Source organism: Theropithecus gelada, chromosome 6, assembly GCF_003255815.1.
Source record: "Theropithecus gelada isolate Dixy chromosome 6, Tgel_1.0, whole genome shotgun sequence".
Taxonomy (NCBI): Eukaryota; Metazoa; Chordata; class Mammalia; order Primates; family Cercopithecidae; genus Theropithecus; species Theropithecus gelada.
Genome location: NC_037673.1, coordinates 72,993,568 through 72,998,932, shown reverse-complemented (window position 1 = coordinate 72,998,932; position 5,365 = coordinate 72,993,568). Strand labels below are relative to the sequence as shown.

The window sequence follows — 5,365 nt, the reverse complement described above, 5'->3', positions numbered from 1 at the left end:
AGCCTGAGCAACAGAGCAAGACTCCATCTCAAAATATATATACATATATATATATATTCCTTTTTCTCCATCCCCTTGGCAGTATCTGTTGTTTTTTGACTTTTTAATAATAGCCATTATGACTGACATGAGATGGTATCTCATCATGGTTTTGATTTGCATTTCTCTAATGATCAGTGATGTTGAGCTTTTTTGCATATGTTTGTTGACTGAATGTATGTCTTCTTTTGAGAAGTGTCTGTCATGTCCTTTGCCCACTTTATAATGGGGTTGTTTTTTTCTTGTAAATTTGCTTAAGTTCCTTGTAGACTCTGCCTATTAGACCTTTGTCAGATGGATAGATTGCAAAAATTTTCTACCATTTTATAGGTTGTCTGTTCACTCTGATGACATATCTACAATTTTCTTTGCATGTCAAACTTTCCACCTGAGATTACTTTCCGTCTGCCTGAAGTGCATACATAGAATTTTCTTTAATGAGAATTTGTTGGTAGTACACTTTCTCAATTTCCTTTCCCTCCACTGAATTATATTAATTTTCCCCTTGGTCTCTAAAGATATTTTTCTTGGATAATTCTAGATTAATAATTATTTTCTGTTACCAGAGTCAATATATAATGTTCTTTGTCTTCTGGTTTCAGTTGTTGAAAATTTGGCTATCAGTTCATTGTTTTTCCTTTAAAGGTAACATGACTTTTCTCTCTAGTTGCATTTAAAATCATTTTGTCTTTGGTGTTTTGCCATTACTATGATATGTGTAGGTATGAATTTATTTTTATTTTTATTTTTCCCACATGGGGACTTGTTGGGCTTTATAAGTTTGCGGATTGTTTTTATCATAAATGTTGATGAGTTCTCAGCCATTATTTCTTCAGTTATTGTCTCATCCCATTTTATCTCTTCTGTCCTTCTGTCATCTGATTACATGTGTTTTAGACCTTCTTGCTCAATGCTCTATGCCACTTAACTTTCTTTTATACTTTCTATCTCTTTTTCTCTTTCTGCTTTATTCTGGGTAATTGAGCTCTACTTTCCAGTTCACTAATTCTCTCTTTAGCTGCCTTTAATCTGCTATAGAACTTACTAAGTTTTAAATTTCAATTATTATATATTTAGTTCTTTTTCAAATTTTTACTTAATAGTTTATTTTTTCCTTTTTAAACTCATGTTTTAATTCTCTTGGTTCACTGAAGACATTAACATATTTATTTTATATTCTATGATTGGTACTTTAGTGTGTGAAGTTTTCATATATTTGATTTTGTTCTTTGTTGTTTCTGCTGGTTCTTACTCATAGTACCTTGTTTTCCTGTGTATTTTGTGAATATTCATGATGGTGAATTGTTATTTCTTAGAACAGTGAGAATTCTTTAAGGCCTGACTTGAAGGTTAGTTATTGCAGAGATTTATATTTGATTCTATTGTGTGTCTGAGAACTAAATTCTTGACTTGAGGTTTCTTGTACCACCTATGTAGTGTGAAGTTAGGATGTAGACAGGGAGAAAGCTGTTGCGGTTATTAATACTTAGGTTTTTTCCCACTTTCTATTCAACACTAAGGTCAGACCTGTTTCCCTGAAGTTCTCTTTAGGGGTTTGGGGGAAGAGAGTTGTGATTACTTTTAGTATACTATTACTTAGAAGGTGTAGCATTTTGTCATCCCATTTTTATTGGAAGAATCACTTATTATGCTTTCTAACTTGAGAAGACCTGGTCTTTTTCTCCTCCCTCCCAATCCCTGGGAGGCTGTGGAAATCTAAGGTCAAGGTCATTTAGTTAGATATACAACCTCAAGAGAAAAGCAGGTTTCAGTGTGGTATGTACCTTTCTGGGTTTCCATAGTCACTTAGTTTTTGACTTCTGAATATTCCTTAATGTCTTTCTTGGCTCTTGTTGCATTTAAAAAGGAAGTTTTAGCCCTTTTCATGAGATGGTGCCAAAAGCAAAGAAGGAAGCTCCCGACCCTCCTAAAACTGCAGCCAAAGCGATGGCTTTGAAGCCCAAGAAGGCGGTGTTGAAAGGTTTCCACAGCCACAAAAAAAAGAGAAGATCTGCACGTTACCCACCTTTCGGCAGCCCCAAACACTGTGACTCCAGAGGTAGCCCAGATATCCTCGGAAGAGCACCCCCAGGAGAAACAAGCTTGACCGCTATGCTATCATCAAGTTTCCACTGACCACGGAGTCTGCCATGAAGAAGATAGAAGACAACAACACATTTGTGTTCACTGTAGATGTTAAAGCCAACATGCACCAGATCTAACAGGCTGTTAAGAATCTCTATGACATTGATGTGGCTAAGGTCAACACCCTGATTTGGCCTGATGGAGAGAAGAAGGCATATGTGCAACTGGCTCCTGATTCTGATGCTTTGGATGTTGCCAACAAAATTGGGATTATCTAAACTGAGTCCAGCTGGCTAATTCTAAATATATGTACATATTTTTACCATAAAAAAAGAAGTTTTAGTATTTTATTTAGCATTTTAATGTTTACAGTTCGTGGTTAGGAAGACATCTAGTCCACCATACTTCTAGAAATGGAAGCTCATTTTTCTTTTAAAGGTAATTAAAGTGAAGGTTATAGTCATCCTCATTAGTAATCACAATGACTTGAAATCATTTCTTGTACCTAAGATAGATACTTTAGCACAAAATGAACAAAGGTCATATAATTAAAGAAAATTATCTTTCTCATATAGATAATGGGAGGGGAGGAAAGTAAAATGTTAAACAAAAAGCAAATGTTAAACCAAATGGTAACATTAATATTATTATTGCTTCTTTACCATTTTTGCACAATTTTCAATCATGATATATGAGATACTCCTTGCAAGAATTCTATGAGTTGCCGTTTCATTGTAAAATCAGAGTACCCTAAGAGTTGAGGCTGAGGGTTGTAATAGTTGCATTATATTCTGTTGCATTGATAAATATTTTTCTTCTTCTTTTAGTTATTAAAGTTAGTTCCGATTTTTTTTTGTTGTAAAGACTACTGTTATGAACTTTGTTGACATGACTTTTTGTCACTTTATTTTTTTCTTATAGGAACAATCTTAAAAATAGTACTTCTGGGTAATAGAGTGTAGACAGCTTTAATTATTAAAAGTCTCATTTATGTGTGTTGGCTTGAGATTATGCATCCCTCAAATTTAGCGTAATAACTGTTAGTGAATCACCAAGATCGTTGTAAAGTTTATGGTATAGCAGTAGCCTCAGATTTTGTACTGGTAGGGGTTTTAGAACAATTTCTTTTTCCAGGGCTTTGGCTCCCATTTCGTCTGCCAATTTGAAACCAGACATTCTCCTTTTAGTCATCAAAATACCACCTTCATTAGTTGAAGCCTGTATACCATAAATGTGAAACAGCTTTTATACAACTTTGTTGGAATATAGCAGTTTGAATTTTCCTTCCTTTGCTTCCTTCTTTCCTTCCTTCCTTCCTTCCTTCCTTCCTTCCTTCCTTCCTTCCTCTCTCCATCCCTCCCTCCCTCCCTCTTTTCTTTTTTTTTTTTCTTTTTCTTTGACAGCATCTTGCTCTGTCACCCAGGCTGGAGTGCAGTGGTGTGATCATGGCACACAGCAGCCTCAAGCTCCCTGGGCTCAGGTGATCCTCCCACCTCATCCTCCCTAGAAGCTGGGACTACAGGCATGTGTCACCACACCTGACGAATTTTTGTATTTTTTTATAGAGACAGGGTTTCACCATGTTGCCCAGGCTGGTCTCAAACTCCTGGGATCATGTGATCCTCCCAGCAATTTGAATTAACACAAAACTATGTTTGAAATGTAAGAATGTCATTAGCTCTTAGCAGTATGTTTTAAAAGGATCATTAAGTTACTTGGGCCTGGGTAGCATAGCTTAGAAGTGTCTAGTCGGTCTCGAAAAGTTTCAAGAGTTTAGATTTTTTAAACTTGTATTTCTGTGACCATATATCCCCAAGGCAGCTTGAGACAAGACCAGTTGGGGTTCGTGCTTCTGCTGCTATTGCATATGCTGTGATATGTTTGCAGAATTATCAAAGCAAGACTCATCCCATGGGGTCCTGCCAGCTGCTAGAGTAACATGACACCCTCCTGCTTTACAGTGTATCGGGAATTCTATCAGGAGTGATGAGATGCCATAGCCCTTCATTTCCCTCTTAGCTGGTTATCTGCCCTTTTTCTCCCTCACTGGGTTGAGGAAAGCTAGGTAATATTCTTAGAGATTACTTATGTTTTACTTTGTGTTTTATTTTGTGAACCTTTTCTTTATGTAAAGGCCCAGCTATGTAGCAGGAAAAGAACCTGCTCTTGTTTCCATCACTGGGAGGAAAAAATGTTAATCAGACTGTCATGAATGTGTTGGGAGGGTAGTTAGATACCACTTTAGAATCCTGACCCTGAGCTGTCAGGAACACTCACTGGATACAATCCCAGTTTATGTGGTTATCCTTCTATCCTAAATATTACCATGGTTACTATTTTTGCCATTCTTGTTACTATTATGGTGTTTTCTTTTAGCTGTTAGTATAAAATACTGTGCTAAGCCTTTTAAAGCAACCGTTTGAAGTTGGTACTATTTGTTGTCCTCATTTAACAGGAAACAGAGGCTTAGAGAGATTAAGTAACTTGTCCTCAACCACATGCAGCAGTCAGGGTTCAAATCCAGACTTGCTCTTAACCAGTTTTGTGTACTGTATTGCCTATCTAATAAAAAATAGTCCACCTTCTGAAACCTTACTATTCCAAGTACACCCTCTAGACCAGCAGGACTGGAATCACCAGAGAACTCATTAGAAAGGCAGAATCAGCCCCACTCCACCCCAGACCTACTGAATCGCAATATACATTTTAACAAGATCTGCCAGGTGACTCTCACGCACATTAAAGCCTAAGAAGCATGACCCAAAACAGAATATAAAAAAGGCAGATTAACTTGATTAGGGAAGACATTCCAGAGCACATAGAATATGAACTGGTATTTATAGAAGGCTGATTTCCACTTTTATCTATGGTGCAATGAATTCAATGCTTGTATCTACCCAAAATTCTTATGCTGAAACCCTTATCCTCGGTGTAATAGCATTTGGAGGTGGAGTCTTTGGGAGGTAATGAGGTCATGAGAGTGGAGCCCCTCATGATGAGATGAATGCTTTTATAAAAAGAGATACCAGAAAGATGACCTCTCTCTTTCCTCCCGTGAAGATACAGCAAGATGGTCACCTGCAAACCAGGAAGAGAGCCCCTACCAGGCTGGTACCTTAATCTTAGACTTCTCAGCCTGCAGAATTGTGAGAAATAAATGCTTGTTGTTAAAGCCACCTAGTCTGTGGTATTTGTTATAGCAGCCCAAACTCACTAAGACAAATGATGTGAAATAATATAG

General features: G+C 37.0%; 1 pseudogene; it reads left to right on the top strand.

Moving 5' to 3' along the window:
- Positions 1-1,929: 1,929 nt before the first annotated feature.
- LOC112625866 lies at positions 1,930-2,402 on the top strand (annotated as a pseudogene).
- The last annotated feature ends 2,963 nt before the right edge of the window (positions 2,403-5,365 follow it).